This window comes from Giraffa tippelskirchi, chromosome 14 (assembly GCF_054371585.1).
Source record: "Giraffa tippelskirchi isolate mGirTip1 chromosome 14, T2T-mGirTip1v1.2.pri, whole genome shotgun sequence".
Taxonomy (NCBI): domain Eukaryota; kingdom Metazoa; phylum Chordata; class Mammalia; order Artiodactyla; family Giraffidae; genus Giraffa; species Giraffa tippelskirchi.
Genome location: NC_137288.1, coordinates 23,802,934 through 23,828,461, shown reverse-complemented (window position 1 = coordinate 23,828,461; position 25,528 = coordinate 23,802,934). Strand labels below are relative to the sequence as shown.

At 38.2% G+C, this 25,528-nt stretch overlaps 1 long non-coding RNA gene across 2 annotated transcripts in view; it reads left to right on the top strand.

Moving 5' to 3' along the window:
* Positions 1 to 18,268, top strand: part of LOC145534669 (uncharacterized) — a 99,426-nt gene extending 81,158 nt beyond the window's left edge. For both annotated transcript variants that reach the window (XR_014074860.1, XR_014074859.1), the window contains 2 exons: positions 7,119 to 7,277; positions 16,944 to 18,268. This is a non-coding gene — a long non-coding RNA (uncharacterized LOC145534669). The remainder of the gene's footprint in view (positions 1 to 7,118; positions 7,278 to 16,943) is intronic.
* The last annotated feature ends 7,260 nt before the right edge of the window (positions 18,269 to 25,528 follow it).

Sequence of the window (25,528 nt, the reverse complement as noted above, 5' to 3'; positions counted from 1 at the left end):
GAAAAGGAAAGATATACCCATTTGAATGCAGAGTTCCAAAGAATAGCAAGAGGAGATAAGAAAGTCTTCCTCAGTGATCAGTGCAAATAAATAGAGGAAAATAGTAGAATGGGAAAGACTAGAGATCTCTGCAAGATAATTAGAGATCCCAAGGGAATATTTCATGCAAAAATGGGCTCAATAAAGGACAGAAACGGTATGGACCTAACAGAAGCAGAAGATATTAAGAAGAGCTGGCAAGAATGCACAGAAGAACTGTACAAAAAAGATCTTCATGACCCAGATAATCACGATAATGTGATCACTCACCTAGAGCCAGACATCCTGGAATGTGAAGTCAAATGGGGCTTAGGAAGCATTACTACGAACAAAGCTAGTGGAGGTGATGGAATTCTAGTTGAGCTATTTCAAATCCTGAAAGATGATGCTGTGAAAGTGCTGCACTCAATATGTCAGCAAATTTGGAAAACTCAGCAGTGGCCACAGGACTGGAAAAGGTCAGTTTTCATTCCAATCCCAAAGAAAGGCAATGCCTAAGAATGTTCAAACTACAACACAATTGCATTCATCCCACAGGCTAGTAAAGTAATGCTTACAATTCTCCAAGCCAGGCTTCAGCAATACGTGAACCGTGAACTTCCAGATGTTCAAGCTGGTTTTAGAAAAGGCAGAGGAACCAGAGATCAAATTGCCAACATCCTCTGGATCATCGAAAAAGCAAGGGAGTTCCAAAAAAACATCTATTTCTGCTTTATTGACTATGCCAAAGCCTTTGACTGTGTGGATCACAATAACTGTGGAAAATTCTGAAAGAGATGGGAATACCAGACCACCTGACCTGCCTCTTCAGAAATCTGTATGCAGGTCAGGAAGCAACAGTTAGAACTGGACATGGAACAACAGACTGGTTCTAAATAGGAAAAAGAGTACATCAAGGCTGTATATTGTCACCCTGCTTATTTAACTTATATGCAGAGTACATCATGAGAAACGCTGGGCTGGAAGAAACACAAGCTGGAATCAAGATTGCCGGGAGAAATATCAATAATCTCAGATGTGCAGATGACATCACCCTTATGGCAGAAAGCGAAGAACTAAAGAGCCTCTTGATGAAAGTAAAAGAGGAGAGTGAAAAAGTTGGCTTAAAGCTCAACATTCAGAAAACTAAAATCATGGCATCTGGTCCCATCACTTCATGGCAGATAGATGGGGAAACTGTGGAAACAGTGGCTGACTTTATTTTTTGGGCTTCAAAGTCACTGCAGATAGTGATTGTAGCCATGAAATTAAAAGACGCTTACTCCTTGGAAGGAAAGTTACGACCAACCTAGATAGCATATTAAAAAGCAGAGACATTACTTTTTCAACAAAGGTCTGTCTAGTCAAGGCTATGGTTTTTCCAGTAGTCATGTAAGTATTTGAAAGTTGGACTATAAAGAAAGCTGAGCGCCAAAGAATTGATGCTTTTGAACTGTGGTGTTGGAGAAGACTCTCGAGAGTCCCTTGAACTGCTAAGAGATTCAACCAGTCCATCCTAAAGGAGATTAGTCCTGAGTGTTCATTGGAAGGACTGATGTTGAAGCTGAAACTCCAATACTTTGGCCACCTCGTGTGAAGAGTTGACTCATTGGAAAAGACCCTGAGCTGGCAAAGATTGAAGGTGGGAGAAGAAGGGGATGACAGAGGATGAGATGGTTGGATGGCATCCCCAACTCAGTGGACATGAATTTGCATAAACTCTGGGAGTTGGTAATGGACAGGGAGGCCTGGGGTGCTGTGGTACATGGGGTTGCAAAGAGTCAGACACGACTGAGTGACTGAACTGATGTGGCAACTGCATTGTCATGCATCCCATTTGAGCACACACCCAAGCACTGTGTAAAAACAAACAAAAATAAGAAAGCAAAAAGCAGATCATGGAGCAAGGTGCTAAATATTCCCATAAGTCACATTGTTGTGAACATATGCACATTTACTGTATGATATCGATGTACTTCTAATGAACTAAATCTCGCCTAAACACTTTTACTGTACTTACTCTGCTAAACCATGGTTATGATATTTCCAGAGGTTCTGTGCGGTAAAGTTGGCCCAGTAAATATTGAATCATTTGGCAGTAGCAAATATTGTGTTTATGGAAATACTGCAGAGTGCTGCTTTTTTAAAACAAAACTGTTAAGTTAATTCTTAGGGAACAAAGGCAGAAAAAATATAGCCATAATCATTTCTCTTGGTGATTCTGTTCCCTTAGCATTGAATATTTTTTCCGCTTCCCAAAAGTGCCTAATACCTAGATAATTGAGGAAATTAGTATTGATACAAAAGTTTGTTTATTAATGATGTTAGAGTGATAGTACTGATTTGTTTTATAGCAGCCTAGTAATGTACACATTACATCACTTTAAACTTCATGAGTTTATGGATAAATTAGAGAACTAAAATGAGAAAAAGCTGAAAATGGCCAAAAAATGAAAGTCAATCATTCTATTATCTATAATGCATATAGATTGCTTCTATTGAATGTAACATATAAATTTTGATATCAGTTTCTAGGACTGATAGAAATTATTCGTCATGGTTGTGGTGGCTGGAAGTGCAAGATCGTGCTGCTGGCAGGGTTGGGCTCCCTTGAGGCTTCTGTCCTTGCCGTGCAGATGTTCCTCTCCTTGCTGTGTCCTCACACGGCCTTTTCTCTGTGTGCTTCCATCTCTGGTGTTCCTTCTCCTTCTTATCAGAACACAAGGCCTACTAGATGAGGGCCCTCCCCTGATGACCTCACTTAGCTATAACTATTTCCTTAAAGGTCTGTCTCCTAACACAGTCACATGAAGTGGGGAAGGGGGCTGGACTTCAACATATGAATTCTGGAGGGGACCCGAGTCAACCCATAGAGTTACTAATGGAGCTATTCTTCAAGTGTGTAGCAGGGAAAAAAAAAAAAAGAAGAAAGAAAAAACAATCTTTATTTGATTTACGCTATGTAGCAAAAAGAAATCTGCCTTTTACTAACCAATTAATAAAGCCCACTATGGGGGCTTCCCCGGTATTTCAGTGGCTAAAATGACACCTCCCAACGCAGGGGGCCCAGGTTGAATCCCTGGTCAGGTAACTAGGTCCCACGTGTTGCAATTAAGAGTTTATATGCTGAACTAAGAATTGATGCAGTCAAATAATTAAATAATACTAAAAATAAAAATAAATAAATCCCACTATGATTCATAGAGATGTTTAAGTGATGTTCTGTCCTTGAATTTCTTTTTTCATTCTCTACATCAATGAATCTAGTTTGCAAAGATATGTCATTGTTCTCTAAGTAAAAGAGATTATATTTTTAAAATTTAAAGTAAAATAATAATTATTTTTTAGGTGGTCTCTTACAGTAGAATATCAGTAGTAAGCTTCTATTGTGTGTGTATAAATGAATGCTTTACTTTCTTCAAGGTTTTTTCCCCCTGATTCCTGGAGGCAGAAAATATTACTTCACAATAGTACTGGCTTATTGTTTTCACATTAACCTCAGAGGGAAAAAACAAAACAGCAGCATTTTTAAAGTAGAATAAACTATAAGATCTTTTAAATGAATGATCCAATTTAATATTCTGATTTTCTGTGGAAAAGTATTTTCTTGAGTACAACTCTGTAGAAATATTGGGAGTATTCCTATCAAATGTAGCATCAAATGTCCTATTTCTCTCTTTGATTCCTAGCAGGACCAAACTTTTCTAAGATCAGAGAGCTCTAGAATTTAACTAGAAATCTAAACACTTTGCACATGAAAGGTATCCAATTTGGGTGATGAGTTAATGCGTAAATGTAACTTGAGATCATCAAATATATAGGCATATTTAGTATCCTATATGACTCTTTAATCTCATTTTTGAATATGCTCTTGTATCTTATTTAGCATAAATTTTTTGCCCTGTAATTTTATAATATTTCTGCCTCAAAGGAAGGACATGGACAGAGAACTAAAATTTGAAGCTGTGTTGGACCCCACAAATCATCCAGCAATATATTTGGTTACTGTTGTTTCTATTCAGGATGGACAAAGCTTTGTTTTTCTGGAGAGTTGTCATGGTGTTGGTGGGAAGATACCTGCGTGATTTTAAATTACGGAGTTCAGTTCAATTCAGTTCAGTCGCTCAATCGAATCTGCCTCTTTGCGACCCTATGGACTGTAGCACACCAGGCTTCCCTGTCCATCACCATTTCCCTGAGCTTGCTCAAACTCATGTCCATCGAGTCGGCTTTTACTGAGTTAGGGAATCACTGTAACAGGGACTCAGATCTTACTGGTGCCATTTTTGAATAGCTCTCCAAAGGTGGATTTTTTATTTAGAATGTCTACCAACCTTATCATCTATTAATGTTATAAAAATTAAATATAATCAAATAATTAAATGACAGTTAAATGGGAAACATTTAAAAACCCTTGAACTTCCATGTCCTAAGCCACTGTCATTATATTCAACTATGTTAAGGTCAATTTCATTTAAGATCTACACATTATCATCTGATAAGTTATTAAGAGAATGCCCCCATGCACTGAGAAATTTTACTCTGATTCTTAGATTCTATTTTGAGCTAATATGACTAAATACCATGAGATAAATACCACGGTATCACTAACAAATCTGTTTATTTGTTATTCATTAACAAATTGCATTTACTAAAGACTTACATAAACTGACATAGGGTATTGGATTTCCAGAAATAACAGAGAGAAACTCTTCTTCACTGAACATCATTGAAAAGGACCTTATCAGGTACAATAAAACTCCAAAGTGTTGATTCGTAGATTCATATTTCTCAAATAAAAAGAAATATATATATATATAACTTTCCCTTGACTACTGGATATTCCTTTCATCTAGAGATTTCAAGCTGATGGTTCTTAGGAATATTCCAGAAGCTATGATTTTAGATGTCATTAAAACACTACCAGCAAAATTTGCCCCTTAGAGAAAGAGAACTGTATTAGGACTTTTCTTGATGCAGTAAACAGTTTATTCTCTTCAAAGCCACTCCAGCCTGCTTCATAAGAACTATTTATCTCCACTCAAACATTTTTCTCTCCTTAAGAGACTTACTTCAGTTGAGATAAATTATGCTTGAGTTTCCAATGGATTTTGTGCCCCTTTGAGTCCCTACTTTAGGTGGAAACACAACTAGCTCCAAAGACAAACTGATCAGCTGCTCTTGAACATTCATAAAAGCCTTGGATTCCTCGGAGCTAGCCAAAGGGGAATTTGAGTTATAGCAATATTTCTTGCTTGAATTATATAAATACTGTAAGTCAAGTGGAACAGCTCATGAGCAGGATAAACAAAACAATAACAAGACCTAGTTCTCTTAAAAAAACCAAGTTGGAATCTGGAGCATTTTTGGTGCATGAATGAGATAATCTAAGCTCTTAGCTTTGGAGTCTATTGCAAAATTAATAACTATTTTGTTTTGCTAATCACTGTGTTAGAATTGACTGGTTTATCTTCTCCAAGATTTTAAATTGTCTTTCACAAACATTGCCCCATAGATGATTCAATAACTCATTTTGGAAAAACAAATAAATAAATACAGAAAGAAGAATGAGGGATTTGCTCTTATCCAACTATAAGAAGAATTTTCTGGAAAATATCCTGGTCAAAAAAATCTTTAAAAATGTTATAATGGATTGATGGTCTCTGGCCTAACTTTATGTGCTCTTGGCCTGAAAGGGTAATGGAGAATATGAAGGAAGGACTTTCAGCCAGGAACTGCCTCATACTTGGAAGTAGACCTTGGCATTCGTTCTCCCGTTGAACATAAACAATTTCATAGAATATGAGCATCAGACAAGGCATGATGGAACAAAACAAAGATGAGACCACTTTCATAGTCATGTTTGAGCACATGAAGTAGCAAGTTTTCTCAAACATTCCCAGCTCCTGGTACAGTTCATGAGTACACAGTGGCTTTTTTTTCATTATTGTAGCTTTCATCTCTTTTTCTGTTTCCAACCACTAATATAAAAGTATTAAGAATCTGGTTATAAAATTAATGACAATTCCTGACAGCACAACACCCACACCCTTGAACACTCACTAGGATCACCTATAATAAATCCTGTAGAATGTTTTTCTAACACTTACTGGCCCAGACCCCCACAGTCCCTCTAGCATCCTGTCCCCTTCATTGCAAGGAGAACACTTAGAGTGACATTACTCTCCAGAAAGTTCATAAGAGTGAGTCGCTCAAGTTTTAAAACATTCTCAGGAGAAAAGTGAAAAGTGAAAGTCGCTCAGCCATGTCCTACTCTTTGTGATCCCATGGACTAAACAGTCCATAGAATTTTCCAGGCCAGAATACTGGAGTGTGTAACCTTTCCCTTCTCCAGGGGATCTTCCCAACCCAAGGATCGAACCCCAGTCTCCTGCATTGCGGGCACATTCTTTACCAGCTGAGCCACAAGGGAAGCCCAAGAATACTGGAGTGAGTAGCTTATCCCCTCTCCAGTGGATCTTCCTGACCCAGGAATCTAACCAGGGTCTCCCACATTGCAGGCAGATTCTTTACTAACTGAGCTATCAGGGAAATCGTCTCAGGAGACAATAAACATAATAAGATCACAGAATCACCCTGCCAGCTGTGATGGTGTTGTCTTATCCAAATCTTTTTGCCGAAAGAGAAATACTATGTATAAAATATTGTGCTTAAGGGGCTTCCCTGGTGGTTCAGTTGGTAAAGAATCCACTTGCAAAAAAAAAAAAATAGAATCCGCCTGCAATGCAGGAGACTGGGGTTCAATCTCTGGGTCAGGAAGATCCTCTGGAGAAGGAAATTGCAACCCACTCCAGTTTTATTGCCTGGGAAATCCCAAGGACAGAGGAACCTGATGGACTACAGTCCATGGGGTTGCATAAGAGTCAGACACAACTTAGCAACTGTATTAAGCATGATTTGTAAATTACTCAAAAATTATATTAACAGTGTGAAATGTTTTATATATAAAATTATTTCAAAGAAATTCAGGAGAAAATCACACAACTCAGAGAAGCTCTGAGGTGTGAGGTTACACATCGAGTAAATAATAGAGAACTCTTTGAACAGATCTTCTGACTGCTTATCTGCTCATTTCACAGTCTGTGCTCCTGGGTGGCATGTGAGAGGAAATTCATATTCCTTTTTCAAAGGACATCATATTTAAAGATCTAAGGAACAATCTCCATCCAAACACTGCTCACTTCTTTGTTCTATGCTGACTTGCTCTGTAAAAAGTACAGAAGAAAGAGATTACAGAGGTAAGGTGATATACACAGTATACAGTGAATAAAGTTAAAGATTAAATATGTTACAATTGGAAAAATACTTCTTCAGGTACTTAAAATAGTATGGTGAAAGATAACTTAAAAAAAATTACAATGATCTAACTATAGAATAAAGGCACTGGATTGGGATGTTTATAGGGAAATAGTTCAATTTAACATAATCACAGTCACTGTAACCACTCTTTAAAGCAGAAAGGGCTGTCGTAGAAAATAATCTACTGTCCCTGTTTGAGATGAGTTGGTAGATATTCAGGAGGAATATGGGAGAGATAAACTCACTGACCGAAGGAGTATTGGAGTAATTCATGTTTTCATAACTGTGTGTTTGTGAGTTTAGGGTTTGCATAATAAGATGGAGGACACGCATCACTAAAGCATATGACATTACTACTAAAAATGAGATGTTCAGTTCAGTTCAATTCAGTCACTCAGTCGTGTCCAACTCTTTGCAACCCCATGAACTGCAGCATGCCAGGTCTCCCTGTCCATCACCAATTCCCGGAGTTTACCCAAACCCATGTCCATTGAGTCGGTGATGCCATCCAAACATCTCATCCTCTGTCATCCCCTTCTCCTCTCGCCTTCAATCTTTGACAGCATCAGGGTCTTTTCCAATGTGTCAGCTCTTCGCATGAGGTGGCCAAAGTACTGGAGTTTCAGCTTCAACATCAGTCCCTCCAATGAACACCCAGGACTGATCTCCTTTAGGGTACGCTGGTAGGATCTCCTTGCAGTCCAAGGGACTCTCAAGAGTCTTCTCCAACACCACAGTTTGAAAGCATCAATTCTTTGGTGCTCAGCTTTCTTTATAGTCCAACTCTCACATCCATACATGACCACTGGAAAAACTATAGCCTTGACTAGACGGATCTTTGTTGGCAAAGTAATGCCTCTGCTTTCTAATATGCTGTCTAGGTTGGTCATAACTTTCCTTCCAAGGAGTAAGAGTCTTTTAATTTCATGGCTGCAATCACCATCTGCAGTGATACTGGAGCCCAGATAACGTCAGCCATTGTTTCCACTGTTTCCCCATCTATTTCCCATGAAGTGATGGGACCAGATGCCATGATGTTAGTTGTCTGAATGTTGAGCTTTAAGCCAACGTTTTCACTCTCCTCTTTCACTTTCATCAAGAGGCTCTTTAGTTCTTCTTCACTTTCTGCCATAAGGGTGGTGTCATCTGCATATCTGAAGTTATTGATATTTCTCCCAGCAATCTTGATTCCAGCTTGTGCTTAATCCAGCCCAGCATTTCTCATGATGTACTCTGCATATAAGTTAAATAAGCAGGGTGACAATATACAGCCTTGATGTACTCGTTTCCCAATTTGGAACCAGTCTGTTGTTCCATGTCCAGTTCTAACTGTTGCTTCCTGACCTGCATACAGATTTCTGAAGAGGCAGGTCAGGTGGTCTGGTATTCCCATCTCTTTCAGAATTTTCCACAGTTTACTGTGATCCACACAGTCAAAGGCTTTGTCATAGTCAATAAAGCAGAAATAGATGTTTTTCTGGATCTCTCTTGCTTTTTTGATGATCCAGCAGATGTTGGCAATTTGATCTCTGATTTCTCTGCCTTTTCTAATACCACTTCAGTCTTCTTGCCTTGAGAACCCCAAGAACAGTATGAAAAGGTAAAAATATATGACACTGAAAGATGAACTCTCCATGTCGGTAGATGCCTACTGTGCTACTGGAGATCAGTGGAAAAATAACTCCAGAAAGAATGAAGAGATGGAGCCAAAACAAAAACAACACCCAGTTGTGGATGTGACTGGTGATAGAAGCAAGGTTCTATGCTGTAAAGAGCAATATTGCATAGGAACCTGGAATGTTAGGTCCATGAATCAAGGCAAATTGAAAGTGGTCAAACAGGAGATGACAAGAGTGAACATCGACATTCTAAGAATCAGCAAACTAAGATGGACTGGAATGGGTGAATTTAACTCCGATGTATCATTATATCTACTACTGTGGGCAGGAATCCCTCAGTAGAAATGCAGTAGCCATCATAATCAACAAGAGTCCGAAATGCAGGACTTGGATGCAATCTCAAAAATGACAGAATGATCTCTGTTTGTTTCCAAGGCAAACCATTCAATATCACAGTAATCCAAGTCTATGCCCCGACCAGTAACACTGAAGAAGCTGAAGTTGAACAGTTCTATGAAGACCTACAAGACCTTTTAGAACTAACTCCCCCCAAAAAAGATGTCCTTTTCATTATAGGGGACTGGAATGCAAAAGTAGGCAGTCAAGAAACACCTGGCGTAACAGGCAAATTTGGCCTTGGAGTACAGAATGAAGCAGGGCAAAGGCTAATAGAATTCTGCCGAGAGAACATACTGGTCATAGCAGACACTCTCTTCCAACAACACAAGAGAAGACCCTACACATGGACAACACAATATGGTCGACACTGAAATCAGATTGATTATATTATTTGCAGCCAAAGATGGAGAAGATCTATACAGTCAGCAAAAACAAGACTGGGAGCAGACTGTGGCTCAGATCATGAACTGCTTATTGCCAAATTCAGACATAAATTGAAGAAAGTAGGGAAAACCACTAGAGCATTCATTTATGACCTAAATCAAATCCATTATGACTATACAGTGGAAGTGAGAAATAGATTTAAGGGACTAGATGTGATAGACAGAGTGCCTGATGAACTATGGATGGAGGTTTGTGACATTGTACAGGAGACAGAAATCAAGACCATCCCAAAGAAAAAGAAATACAAAAGAGCAAAATAGCTGTCTGAGGAGGCCTTACAAATAGCTGTGAAAAGAAGGGAAGCGAAAAGCAAAGGAGAAAAGGAAAGATATATCCATTTGAATGCAGAGTTCCAAAGAATAACAAAGAGAGATAAGAAAGTCTTCCTCAGCGATCAGTGCAAAGAAATAGAGGAAAATAGAGAAAGTCTTTTTTCTGAGCTTGTCTAATTTTTCTTCTTGAACATCTTGCCAGTCATTTCAGTTGTATTTGCCATGTGTAACTCTGGCCATTTTCTTTCTTAACATGACTGTCTCACAGTGAGTATCTTGTAACATATTTAACCCATGTTCATTTAAGCATATAGTGTTTATCAATTTATTTTAACAGAAGTTTGCTAAGTTTATAAAGTGCTGGACGTCTATTTTGTTTTCTAAAAATACATATATTTTTTTCTACATTTAATAAATTAAGTAGAGCATATGATGATTTAGAATTCTCATTTAGGTACTGGGTTCTGTAAGATTTTTGTTAATAACATATGAACACAGGATTTCTATTCTACTCCCATGATATTAATAACAGTCACTTCTGATGATGTCTAAGTTGGGATCATCAATGTGCCTAAGATGGACCGCATATTTTTGGTAAGGCATTCTGAGACATTTTGACTGAGTACTATTGTTGATGACACACGTTAATGTGTGACTTTTCCCCATCGAGCAAGTTGAAGGCTGCATCAGAAAATAATATTTCTCTCAACATCCACACTCATGCAGCCACCGTCTATGGAGAGATTTAAACCACATATTTCTACTTGATTGTTAATATGTTGGACAAACTTGCTTGGTTTTCAGACATCAATATATTACGGTTTACTAGCTTCCTTTTGTCTATAAATTCTATGAGGACATAGTTAAAATTGGTCAGAAATAATTTTCCTCCCTGATAGAACTGTTGGTTGTAACCAAAAATCAGGTCTTCGTTAAGCATATAAATAGATGTATTTGAGCAGACTATTTTTCCACTTAATGAATATAGTGTACAAGGGAAAGAATTTCTTGTTCCAACAGCTGAGTAGGATTTCAGAGAAGTTAAAAAGCTTTTGGTGAAAGTGCTTTGCAAAATGATTTATGCATGTTTTGTTATAATCAACAGCAATACTATCTTCTCAGCATCTTTTTTGATTAATCTTTTAGATGCTACCATATTTGCTTCCGATTTCAGGATATAATTTTCTCCATTCTTTAAATTGCTAAAATAATATGGAAAGTGGGGGGCTTCCCTGGTGGCTTAGACTGTAAAGATTCTGTCTACCAATGCAGGAGGCCTGAGTTTGATCCCTGGGTTGGGAAGATTCCTAGAGAAGGGAATTCTCACTCTGGTATTCTTGCCTAGAGAAGTCCATGGACAGAGGAGTCTGGCAGGCTACAGTGCATGAGGTCACAAAGAGCTGTACACAACTGAACAACAAACAAAATTAAAACTCTTTTGGTGAAAGTGCTTTGCAAAATGATTTTTGCATGTTTATGTTATAACCAACAGCAATGCTATCTTCTTAGCATCACCTCTGATTAATCTTTTAGATGTTACATAATATGCTTCATATTTCAGGATATAATTTTCTCCATTCTTTAAACTGCTAAAACAACGCAGATAGCTAGTAGCATTTGACAATGTGAATTATCTCTACAAACTATTTGTCTGATTCTGTTGATTCAAATACTGTAAGAATACTAAAGTGATAACCTAGAATTTTCTCATCTATTTTAGTTTGACCTTTCCATCTTCCAATGCAATCAAAACAGTATTTTCATAGAGTAGGCTTTTTCTAGACAACTCAAAACCTGGCTTCTCATATTAACTTAGTGGACAGCAAAATATAGCCTTAATTTGTCATCTAATTGTTTACAGTTGCTTAAAAAACTGATGTTGGACTGACTATACCAATAATTGCTTTCCCACATACCTTGGCCTTTCTTCTGGTAATAAGATGTATTTCTATTTTTATTTTTCCTTTTTCTATTGCTCTCAGTGTGTCCGACTCTTTGCGACCCCATGGACTGTAGCCTGCCAGGCTCCTCTGTCCATGGAATTTTCCAGGCAAGAATATTGGAATGGACAGCCATTCCCTTCTCCAGGGGATCTTCCTGACCCAGGGATTGAACTTATTTATTGCATTTTACATATGCACAATTCAGACACAGAATACAACAAATTTGATTTTTTCTCTTTTGCCAGTAAAAATTTAAGGGAATATCAGTGTTACAGCAACAACTACCACTCTTTAATGCTCAAACAATATATTCAAGTGACTCTGTTACCATAATTTACTGCTTGTGTGTATTTCAAAGAAACCCTATTACTGTTCAATACTGGCAGTTTTACTGTGCTTTGTTAAAAAAATTTAAGGGTCTAAAGTAGAAAGGGACAGACTACAGATGCGGTGTCTTTGCCAAGCCGTCTAAGGAAGCACACTGTTTATTTGGTTCAGTCCACACAGTCCATCATTGCTACTGGACCAATAAGTCCAATCATAGTTTTAAAGTATTTATGCTCCAGTATCAGGCAGCAGTTACTATACACCATGCACTGTTTCCATCTATGACCAATGACATTAGCCAGGGGAAAAGCCTTTTTCAGGAGTATAAAAAATGGCTTTACATGAAACTGATGTATTATACTGGAGACAGATCTAATAGACCAAGAAGACATGACAAATGGTGCCCAGGGACCTAGCTGATCCCATTCGTTTTTAGTGAATTCTTGATTCTCATATGCATACTTTGGACTCCTGAAACAATGAAATTTTTAAAAGGAAATAGAACAGAGTCATAATCAAATCTTATGAAGTTCTTCATGCAAGTGGAACTCAGCGTGCTTACAGAGAGGGTTAACTCAGCAATTTGGACTTTCAGTGGGATATTCGTATCTTTGTTGTCCATTGGCTGTGATTGTTGTTGTTTATTTGATTTTACCTCTTTAAGAGAAAATGAGAGGGCTTCCCTGGTGATCCAGTGGTTAAGAATCTACCTTGCAATGCAGGGGACATAGGTTCGATCCCTGGTGAGGGAACTAAGATGCCACAGGCTGCAGGGCATCTAAGCCCGAGCCTCTCAACTAGAGAGAGGCCCACGCCTGCCAGGGAAGAGTTCTACTACAAAAAGTCCTGACACAGCCAGAAAAATTAAATTTTTAAAAAGCTGTAAAAAAGAGAGGGAGGGAAAAAATGAGAATGTGGTTGGACAGTCCCTGGCTATGTTTGAACTCTTAACTGTGTAATACACTAGTCCAGGTATGAAATTTAATGAAAATTAATTCTCCCACCATATCCTCACAATGTGGACATCATTGTCATCAACAAAAATAGAGCAATTATTTCAGAGAGGCAGTGACTTTTCGTATTAATATTGTATTCACTGCTCAACTAATGTGGGGAACAAAAAAGTGAAGACTGGATTTGAATTCCTAAACATTCATCAGTCATAAACTTTGAACATAGTCAGGAATGTTTTTACTAGGCAAACTAAAATCAGTCTCTCAGTTTGATGCACAATATGAATGAAAATCAACCATGGACAACCCAGAACTGAGGTTTTGAAATATAGGCCTTTTAAGAAATCAATTAATTGTTTGCATGCTACAGGCCAGGGGGGTCACAAAGAGTTGAACATAATTGAGTGACTGAACACGCATGCACACATTCCCTTTTCTATGTATGCACTCACAGTAGCTTATCGATTGCTTTGAGGAGATTGTGCTGGGATCATATGGGTCCTCCCCGACCCTCAAAGCAGGTCTATCACTCAGAGTAACTGTGTTTGAGCCATACTTTCCCCAAGTTCCCAAACTCTTGTCCTCATCACCCTTTATAGTTAACAATTGAGAGTCATCTCTCAAACAAGTTAATTGAAACAACTGAGGCTGAAAATACGCTATTTATTGCACCAAGTGAAGTTTGTTCAGGCATTCATTTCCTTTAGGTGACTCTATCAGTTCAGCTCAGTTGCTCAGTCATGACTGACTCTCTTCGACCCCATGGACTACAGCACGCCAGGCCTCCCTGTCCATCACCAACTCCCAGAGTTTACTCAAACTCATGTCCATTGAGTCGGCGATGCCATCCAACCATCTCATCCTCTGTCATCCCCTTCTCCTCCTGCCTTCAATCTTTCCCAGCATCAGGTTCTTTTCAAATAAGTCAGTTCTTCACATCAGATGGCCAAAGTATTGGACTTTCAGCTTCAGCATCAATCCTTCCAATGAACACCCAGGACTGATTTCCTTTAGGATGGACTGGTTGGATTGCCTTGCAGTGCAAGGGACTCTCCAGAGTCTCTCCAACACCACAGTTCAAAAGCATCAATTATTTGGCCCTCAGTTTTCTCTGTACTCCAACTCTCACATCCATACATGACTACTGGAAAAACCATAGCTTTGACTGCATGGATCTTTCTTGACAAACTAATATCTCTGCTTTTTAATATGTTGTCTAGGTTGATCATAGCTTTCCTTCCAAGGAGCAAGCGTTTTTTAATTTCATGGCTGCAGTCACCATCTGCAGTGATTTTGGAGCCCCCCAAAAATAAATTCTCTCACTGTTTCCACTGTTTCCCCATCTATTTGCCATGAAGTGATGAGACCAAATGCCATGATCTTGGTTTTCTGAACGTTGAGTTATAAGCCAACTTTTTCACTCCCCTCTTTCTCTTTCATCAAGAGGTTCTTTAGTTCTTCTTTGCTTTCTGCCATAAGGGTGGTGTCATCTTCATCTCTGAGGTTATTGATAGTTCTCCCAGCAATCTAGATTCCAGCTTGTCCTTCTTCCTGCCTGGCATTTCTCATGATGTACTCTGCATAGAAGCTAAATAAGCAGGGTGATAATATACGGCCTTGACGTACTCCTTTCCCAATGTGCAACCACTCTGTTCCATGTCCAGTTCTAACTGTTGCTTCTTGACCTGCATACAGATTTCTCAGGAGGCAGGTCAGGTGGTCTGATATTCCCATCTCTTTAAGAATTTTCCACAGTCTGTTGTGACCCACACAGTCAAAGGCTTTGGCATAGTCAATAAATCAGAAGTAGATGTTTTTCTGGAACTCTCTTGCTTTTCCGATGATCCAGCAAATTTGGAAAACTCAGCAGTGGCCACAGGACTCGAAAAGGTCAGTTTTCATTCCTATCCCAAAGAATGGCAATGCCAAAGAATGTTCAAACTACTGCACAATTGCACTCATCTCACACGCTTGCAAAGTAAACCTCAAAATTCTCCAAGCCAGGCTTCAACAGTACGTGAACCGTGAAATTTCAGATGTCCAAGCTGGATTTAGAAAAGGCAGAGGAACCAGAGATCAAATTGCTAACATCCGTTGGATCATCACAAAAGCAAGAGGGTCCCAGAAAAACTTCTACTTTTGCTTTATTGATTTATTTGCACAGCATATATTAAAAACAGAATGTTAAATCTCTTAGTAACATTCAAGTATCTAACTTACATTCTCAGTATATGCTAAATGTTCTCTTATAGGTTAAAAAATAGTGCAATTTTTGACATATTTCTTGATCTTTGTTTTTAACGCTTCATTATATGCAATTATATGTCTTATCTAAGAAATATAAAAACTTTCTAATATGTATTGTACACCATAGCAATAAGAAAATTAATAAGCCATGAACTTTTCTAATCCAAATTTTCAAATGGCTTTGAAAATACTTCATTTTTTTAGAAAAAAATCACATTAAATTTAAATTTTTGGAGAAAATCTGATGCATAATTATTGCTCATAGTATATTTTTTATAATTTATTATTGCTGATGCTACTGTCCAGGGTGAGAACAAAATATGAAAGATAATTTTAATCTGTATTTTTATTAGAAATTAGAGCATTTAAGAAATTCAATTTATCAAGGAAGTGTCATGTATTTTAGGTTACTTCCATTTAATAAAATTTAAAGACTATGACTTATTGCCTTTGTAAGACATCAAAACTGATTTTAAATATGAAAGTTAATAACACTGCCTAGTTCTAAATCTTTTATAAGAAGTTGAATCTAATTTTAGTCCTTTGAGTAAATCTGTTTTAAAACTCACATCCTCTTGACAGATAATTTGTTTTTTCTCATTGATTTTTTTGGGGAATACATAAAGGTCAAAGCAACACTGATATACTTAAACATAAAACAAGGCACAGAAAATATAAAATGAATCATCAATATAGAACATAAGTATTTTTATTATTGATTAATGTTTACTTCAAGTTGGAATTCAGGAGACAAACTAATAGTTGCTTTCAAGTAATGAATAGTACTGCTCTCACCTCTTATCAGGAATAACTTGGCCCCTTCTAGGGCTTCCCAAGTGGCTCAGACAGTAAAGAGTCTGCCTGTATTGCAGCAGACCCAGGTTCAATCCCTGGGTCAGGAAGAATCCCTGGAGAAGGGAATGGCAACCCACTCCCATATTCTTGCCTGAAGAATTCCATGGACAGAAGAGTGTGGCAGGCTATAGTCCATGGGGTCCCAAAGAGTGGGACATAACTGAATGACTGTCACTTTGTAGGTAACATGAAACATTATTTCCTAATGTTTAATCTCTCTTAGTGGATTGGATTAAATTATTAGGTTCTCATTTTCAGTGAAATCAATGGCTATATGAAGCAACAAATTATCAAGTAGCTAGAAAAACCAAAAAGCAAGAGTAAAAAGGCAAGAATAAAGAGAGAGATTAAAAGATAATAGAAAAAAAGGTACTTAGAAAAATATCTTGCTTGTAACTCCTTCTTGGGTATTTTAATATGCTGCCCACAGAGTCAGCCATTTAGAGGTGGGAATTCGTTATTTTTGTCCTTTCCATCCTCTGTGAAAACGTTAGTTTTTCAGATAACAGCATTAACGTTTTTTCCTCTTTTCAACTTTGGTTCCAGGCTCTTATTTTATGTCACATTTATTGCTGCAAATACATTTACTCTAATGCCTCCTGACAGCCTGGATCGCAGCACTCTGCTGGCCTGGTGAGTTCGGCAGCTGGAATGGGAATTGACCAGCAAGCCAGCCTCTGTGTCTAACCCAGGACAAGAGTCTACCCCTGGGCTGGTCCAGCCTCTTCCCAAGTCGGTCCTGCATTTAAACCCAGAGAAGGAGGTAGATCACAGATGAGAACAGAAATATGAAAGAGGACAAAAGGAAAAAGACAGAACTTGCGTAAGAATGAAACTATGAGTTTAAGAAAGGCAAAGGGCAGATTCTTTTTTTTTTAAATGTGAGATTTCTCCCCCTCCCCCACAAAACATCAACAACAACAACAAAACCTACAAACCTAGCCTCTGATTTGGGTCTGCAACTCATTTCATTTACTAATATTAAGAAGATGATGGTTATTTATCCATAATCATGAGCGTCTAAGGAACAGTTTACCACCTTGGTCTCCAGAAATCTGCAAAACCTGTGAGTGCCCTTCTGAGCAAACATTCTATGGCTGAAATTAAATGGTTTCATTTTTCGCTCTTAATCTGAATTTTAGAAAGCCATTTCTTTAAAATTTTAAGAATCTTATATTTTAAAGAATGTTCATATTGCCAGTTGGATAGCATTACTGAGTATGTCATAAAAGATATAATTGTCAGCATTATTTTACTGATGATGTTAAATCTGTAAAAAACATAAAAGATCTTCAACATGTGGCAGATTTAAGAGGGATTAGCATTTTAGAATGGCTGAGAAGACAACAGAAATGAAGTACCAGTTTCCAAGTTTTCTGGAAATAGAGCGTTCCCACGAAACCTTTTATAAGGCGAAATGGCATGAAAGTGAAGAAGCAATCACCTTAGGATGCAGCTTGCTAACAGAGGCAGGAAGTAAATCTAAATAAAGCACAGACGCTCACACACAGCTCACAGCTCTGGCAGCTTGATGCAGAGATGCTGCTGTAGTTCCTGGGGAAGGAGACTGGTGGGTCCTCTCGTTGCTCTGGTGGGGTACTCCTTCTATAACCCCTGCTAGAAGACAAATATTGCATGCTGATTTTGCTTTTTGCCTTTTTTTCATAAAAGTGACAATTCTCTTTGAATTTCTTCCAGGTATCGAGCATAGGTATTAATGTAGGTCTTTTGTAAAAGTAAAGTGATACAAAGCAAACTTTCAAAAAGCAGGGGATGCCTGTAATTCAAAAACTACTGATGAAACGTAGTCAGCAGAAAGCCACTGACTGCATGCTAATGTAAATACCTATTAAAGCAACTTGCTATACCGATGAGATGTCATAACACAAGCAACAAAATTCGGCCAACTGTTCTCACGTGGGAATATTCTATAAAGCCAGCCAATTCTTGTTTGAAATGCTATTATCTCTGACACCTGGTCACCTAGAAAGTGTTAGTTGCTCAGTCGTTGTCCAATTCTTTGTGACCCCATGGACTGCTGCACACCAGGCTTCCCTGTCTTTCACCATCTCCCAGAGTTTGTTCAAATTCATATCCATTAAGTTGGTGAGGCCACAACCATCTCATCCTCTGTTGTCCCCTTCTCCTCCCATCCTCAATCTTGTCCAGCATCACGGTCTTTTCCAATGTGTCAGTTCTTGCATTAGGTGGCTCAAGTATTGGTGCTTCAGCTTCAACAGCAGTCTTTCCAATGAATATTCAGGGTTGATTTCCTTTTAGGATTGACTGGTTTGATCTTCTTCCTGTCCAAGGGACTCTCAAGAGTCTTCTCCAGCACCACAGTTCAGAAGCATCAAGATGTCATAATACAAACAACAAAAATTGGTCTACTGTTCTCGTGTGGGAATATTTTATAAAGCCAGCCAACTCTTGCTTAAAATGCTATTATCTCTGTATGAAATCTAATTAACATGTGTGTCTATGGCTATGTTTATATTGAGAAAAGAATCTTTTAAGTTTAATTTTCAGTATGATACCTTTTCCAATTTAGGGTGTAATAGTTATTTATACTGAGGAGCATCAAAGTTGAGGATTCTATCTCATCATGTTAGCAGCAGAAGGTGAACAAGAGTCAGTAATCCTAGTGTGTCACATGGTATGGGCTTCCCCGGAGGCTCAGATGGTAAAGAATCTGCTTGCCATGCAGGAGGCCCAGGTTTGCTCCCTGGGTCAGGAAGATCCCCTGGAAACTGATAACACATGTAAACTGATTTTAACCTTCAAGAGCACTTGTAATGAATTAGATGAAAGAGAACTATTTCATTTAAAATGCTAAACTTCATAAATTAAAAAGTGCAGCAATTCAAATAATTTGGGAAAATTTTGCAAATGATGGAACTACAGATACATTTGATGACTAGATAACACATCCAGTGGCTAAGTCCATCTTACCACTCTTGACCTGATGTGAAGAGCCAACTCATTGGCAAAGACCCTGACACTGGGAAAGATTGAAGGCAAGAGGAAAAGGGGGAGATGGAAGATGAGACAGTGGATGGCAACATCAACTCGATTGGCATGAGTTTCAGCAAACTCCAGGAGATAGTGGAGGACAGGGAAGCCTGGCATGCTGCGGTCCACGGGGTCTCAAAGAGTCGGACACAACTTAGCAACTGATCAACAACAAACAACTTTGCTTGATGTAAGAGCTGCATTTGGTACCAACTTTGGGGAATCTCATGGAGTTGTTCACTGCCATGATCTTCTAGCTGGCACAGACTGCCTTAGGTCATTTTGGAGAATCTCACGAAACAGGAGATCACCAGCAGTGGTGCCGGCTGGTAGCATAGGCAGTGTACCCACAAGGCCTGTGCGAGGTGAGCTGGGCAGCTAACACATGATGATTACTTACACTGACTTTCTAGTGGGCCCATGTAGCCACAGCTCTGTATTGGTTTTTGTGGTCATATGTTTTTCTTTAAATTTGCTTTTTCCTTTCTCTATTGATTGCAGCTCCTCTTTAAACACAGTTTCTAAATCACTTAATGTGATAGATCCCCCCTGCTGTTGTATCTCCAGGAATTTAGAATTTGCAGTTAAAGTAGCTACCAAAAAAAAAAAATCTAGTTAAAATTCCAAACCAGTGATGCATTCATTGCTCAGATAGGTTCCATAAGCTGCCAATCTCTTCTTGTCATCCGGACATATCTTAAGGTATTCACAATAGTGTCTTATCTTTCTCTGGTACCTGAATGTCTTCACTTCTGTTCATGTCCACTTGGTGTCTGCAAGGGAATTTGGATTTTCAGAGATAATCAGATTCGAAGCATGCCTTCATTTGGATTTCTTTTCCTGAATCTCTTCTCTCAAATTTAGAATTTTAGGATATTATCCTTGTATATTGGCCCCTTTAAGTGGAATATTCTCCCTGTGAATAATGAACTGAAAAGTTCTATACATGCACACATTGTTTTTGAGATTGGTACATTATACTTGAATGATTTAAAGGTGTATATCTAGACTTATTTTCTTTTTAAAATGTATAGGCACAATAATTTTGCATAGTTAAGTAAAAATGGATAAATGCAGTAAACTTTTAAAATTCTAAGTTTAGAAATGTCATCACAATTTTATCGATCTGAGACACTTTGTGAGTGAACATCTGAGTGAGGGAGAGATGAGAAGAGATGGGCCATTAGGGTTTGGGGCTTTAAGAATTTTTATCTAACAGCAACAAAAAAACCCTTTCATTATTGATTTTGAGAGCCAAAAATGTGAGTAGAAATGCAACTGAGCAGCTGCAAACAGACAGATGGGGTCTGGGGAAAAGCAAAGCTGCCAATCATTTGAGGAGAAAACGATGACAGAATCTAGCCTATATGTTTTAGCACAAAGGTGAGAGACAAGCTCTGTGATATGTGTTAGGTAATGTTTCCTAGACACTAAAAGTGACATAGACAACACAGGATGAACTGAGACATTTTTGTTTCCTCTACTGTCAGAATCAGTGTAGAAATAAGAAAACGATGCGAGGAGAAATTGCAAAAAATAGAAAGATCTTGAAATGCTTAAGATATTGTCAAGATTGCATTAGAACACTAAGCAGGTTCTGGTCCACACCGAAGAAAGTGATGCTGAAAGTCACCTGGGGAGGAGAGCTTTGAGCTTCTGGGTGCACCCTGAATTGTGCATTCAGTGTTTGCTACCGTGAAATATGGCTTCTCTGTGTCACTGTGTAAGTTAATGGGGAATGAATGTAATGGGAAAGCAATTTGTACAAAGATAGAGTGTCAGACCCCTTTGACTGAGCGGCTTATGTCACTGTACAATAGCTGCAAAAAAGTTAGCCTGATCAAATAGTAATCAGATAAGAAGTCACCCTGGTAATGCCCTGATAATAAAGGTGTATTGAAAGTGAATACATGTACAATGAATTCTTTTTTGCTTCTAATATTTTTTTTTAATAAATTTATTTATTTTAGTTGGGGGCTAATTACTTTACAATCTTGTAATAGTTTTTGCCATACATTGACATGAATCAGCCATGGGTTTACATGTGTTCCCCCTCCTGGACCCCCCTCCCACCTCTCTCCCCATCCCATCCCTCTGGGTCATCCCATTGCCCCAGCCCTGAGCATTTGTCTCATGCATCGAACATGGAATGGTGTTCTGTTTCACATATGATAATATACATGTTTCAATGCTATTCTCCCAGAACGTCCCACCCTCACCTTCTCCCTCAGAGTCCATAAAATTGTTCTATGCATCTGTGTCTCTTATTCTGTCTCGCATATAGGGTTATCGTTCTTCAAAATCTTGAAAAGTGAAAACACACAGAAAATGGTGTATATATACATGTGTATGTGTGCTCAGTCGCTCAGTCATGTCGGACTCTATGACCCTCTGGACTGTAGCCCGCCAGGCTCCTCTGTCCATGGGATTCTCCAGGCAAGAATACTGGAGTGGGTTGCCATGTTCTCCTCCAAGGGATCTTCCCAACTCAGGGATCAAATACATGTCCTGTGTCCTTGCATCGACAGGTAAATTCTTTACCACTGAGTCACCTGGGAAGTCACATATAATATAGGTATACACATACACACATGTATATGTATATACACATATATTGATACATATATGCATTTTAATACTTATATATTTCATATAATATATATATATTAATAAAAATGTCAAGCTTACTTGCTCCTTGATTTTGTAAAAGAAAATCTATGTTTGTATCAGGAGGACTTAAGGAGTTAAGATGCTACAATGTAGGTCTCTGGCGCTAGGAAGAGAAACTGAATATAAAATGAAACTGAATATAAATCAGGCAATTATTGAGATCTGGAACAAAGAAATTTACATAAAAGCCTAGCAAACCAACCATCCCTCATCACAGAGAGAATGGAGGAAAGAACTATTGAAGACAAGATTTCGTTCTGGTCCCCCTTAGCACAGTCACAATTTACCACATGGTAACAGTAAGCTAAAAAACAGATAAACTAGTCAGAGGAAAAAGGTTATTTCCATATTATCCACTTTAGTGCAGGAAGACAACAAGGATAGGCGTGCATGTTACCAGGTAGGAAAGACATACTTAGGGGATTAAGATAGATGAACTAAGAATGCAAAAGCAGAAACAGTCAGGGGGTGAATGACATTTTCACTACAGCAAGTTATATCAGAATTGTTTATGAGATCAGATATGCTTTTCCCTGAAAGAGTGGATAGGACTATCTCAGAGTATCACGAATGGTTTCCTGAACACCAATATTAGTTATAGTTTCTGTATGAAACATATATGATTTCAAAGTTTCCAATAGCATTATGTAATGATTGATAATCATACAGTGTTTTAGAATACTAAATCTAAACGGCATATACCATGTGAGACCAATAATCAGAAGAAGGTCATCATGGAAGCAAGATCAAAAGGTGTTTAGTTCCAACTGCCATTTTGGATGGAGAGAGGAAGAAAAAGAAAAAGAGGCTGCCATCTTTCCACCAGGTATTGCAGTGAGACAGATACACTTTGCGTGTCCCACTAACAGGGCCACGCACTCTGCCCCCACGAATTTCTGCCTTATCTGTAGGAGATGCACCACTCTCTGAAGTGCCATGAATCCGCCTGCAACAGATCTTAAAATATGCGCACTGCTTTGCAGTTATGTGAGTTTGGAAAAGAATTAATTACACTCAATTTTCCCTCCATACGCATTCTCCAAAATGTAAAGATTTATTAGTGTAATAAATACCATACACTATATAATAAGAACACATATTTGATTTTAGGATGTACCTCGTGTTTATTTTTAGGAGGAAAACACTCCTTTCTTTCTGTTATTAAAAGACTCTTTAAACAGACTTTTGGTCACAGTGGGGGAGGGAGAGGGTGGGATGACTTGAGAGAGTAGTACTGAAACACATATATTACCATATGTAAAATAGATAGCCAGTGGGAATTTGCTGTATGATGCAGTGAACCCAAAGCTGGTGCTTTGTGACAACCTAGAGGGGTGGGATGGACAGGGAGGTAGGAGGGAGGTTTAGAACGGAAGGGACACGTGCATGCTTGCTGTTGATGTACAGCAGAAACCATTACACTATTGTAAAGTAATTATCCTCCAATTAAAAATAATATTGAAAAAAAGTCTCTTTAAAGATCATTCATTATAAATTCTCATAGAATACAAAAATCTTCTCAAGCCAAAGCAGGAGGTATGCTATCATATCCAAAAACACAAAACAAAAAACCTTACTTTTCAAAAACTACATATTTTTATCCCCCAAAATTCTTATTAAAATGCATTTAATTGTTTCAAGATAAAATTTACCTCTCTGAGAAGTACAAACTCTGATCAAAGCTCAGTTTTTGCAGATATTTCAACTGAATCTGTTACTTTTACTGCAATCTAGCTTTTAAATTTTATTTATTTTTAAAATTCAGACCTTTCATTTAAAAAAATATTATTTATTTATCTACTTGTTTTTGGCCTCACCTTGAGGCATGTTAGATTAGTCTTCCCCCATCCAGGGATCAAACTGAAGCCCCCTGTATGGGAAGGTGAAATCTTAATCCCTGAACCACCAGGGAAGTCCCTGAAATAGAGCTTTTTAATAGTAGTTGGTTAAGTCTAACGCAATTCACGTCCTTCAAAGTTTAAGAAGACTTTGCTCATACACTGTCACTTAGCTTTCCACGTTATTCTCAGTCTTCTTAGTCTGTATTCATATTAAAGTCATGCCGTTCATTCCTTGTTTATTTCATTAAACAATCCTTCACTTCTCCTACCTTGAACATGTCTGATTGATTTGAGTGATATTGTCTTATTGAAAGTTAAATTATGTTAGACCAACATAAGTAAGATAAACACTGAAAGAGATTATCATTTGAGAAAAAGTTAAACAGATGATTTTCTACTGGGGTGAGACAATAGATTACTAATTCAGAAAAATATAAGCTATTAAAAACATCTTAAGACTGAGAAATAATAGCTGCCTAACTTTTCTGTAAGAAATTGTTAATATTAGTAGGAGAAATTTGGTGTAATTTTGGGCCTCTGGTTTGGTTCCTTTATAAAACCTGGAAATATGCTGAAGGTGCCAAGAAATGCATTTTTAACTATGATTTATTGCTTTATTAGTGCTGGCAAGGCTTGGGGGCAGGAGGAGAACGGGACGACAGAGGATGAGATGGTTGGATGGCATCACCGACTCGATGGACATGGGTTTGGGTAGACTCCGGGAGTTGGTGATGGACAGGGAGGCCTGGCATGCAGCGATTCATGGGGTCGCAAAGAGTCGGACACGACTGAGCGGCTGAATTGAACTGAACTGAACTGAGTGTAGTTTTAAATTTTAAACTATGCTTTAGATGGCTGCTACTTTTATAAGTTTCTCAATATCACACATAAATGTTCCTTTTGAGGGATTCTGCATAGGTATTGTCATAAACATCATCAGTATTACTTGGCAAAGCCTGGAAATAAGTACAAATAACAGCAGATATATGAATCTCTATTTTCCCAGGGTTCTGTACCAAGGCGTGCTTGGTTAGTGCTGAGATGGATAAATCACAGGACTCCATTTTAACAGGGTAACTCCTGCCTCTGTGTCAGCAACATTTTAGGCATCAGGGTGACATTTTAGGTTAGAGAAAAGTAGGCAGAACATTGAACACAACTTTATCTTCATTACTAACTATAAGTAATGAAAACCTTACAGAGAGCAGGAATCTATGTTGCCATGGAAATTGAGTTCAGGCACATCCCTCTCACCAGAAGGAAATGAATGCCAAGCCCCTGTGAAGGCACGCTGGGAAAGACTGACCGATTGAGCCAATCAGCTTGTCCTCTGTCTCAGAGAGAGCTACCAGAAGCGGGCCTCGAGTGCTCCTGCTGGTGTCTACACAGAACTCATAGGCCCACCAGAAATGGGTAGTTGAATTAATCTCAATACTCCCGAAGTCTCATGATACCATTCTTTTTTTTTTTACTGGAGTAGTTACTTTACAAAGTTGTATTATTTTCTGCTGTACAGCAAAGTGAATCAGCCATATGTAAACATATAGCTCCACTTTCATGAATTTCTTTCTCATCTGTGTCATCAACGAGCAGAGTCGAGTTCTCCAT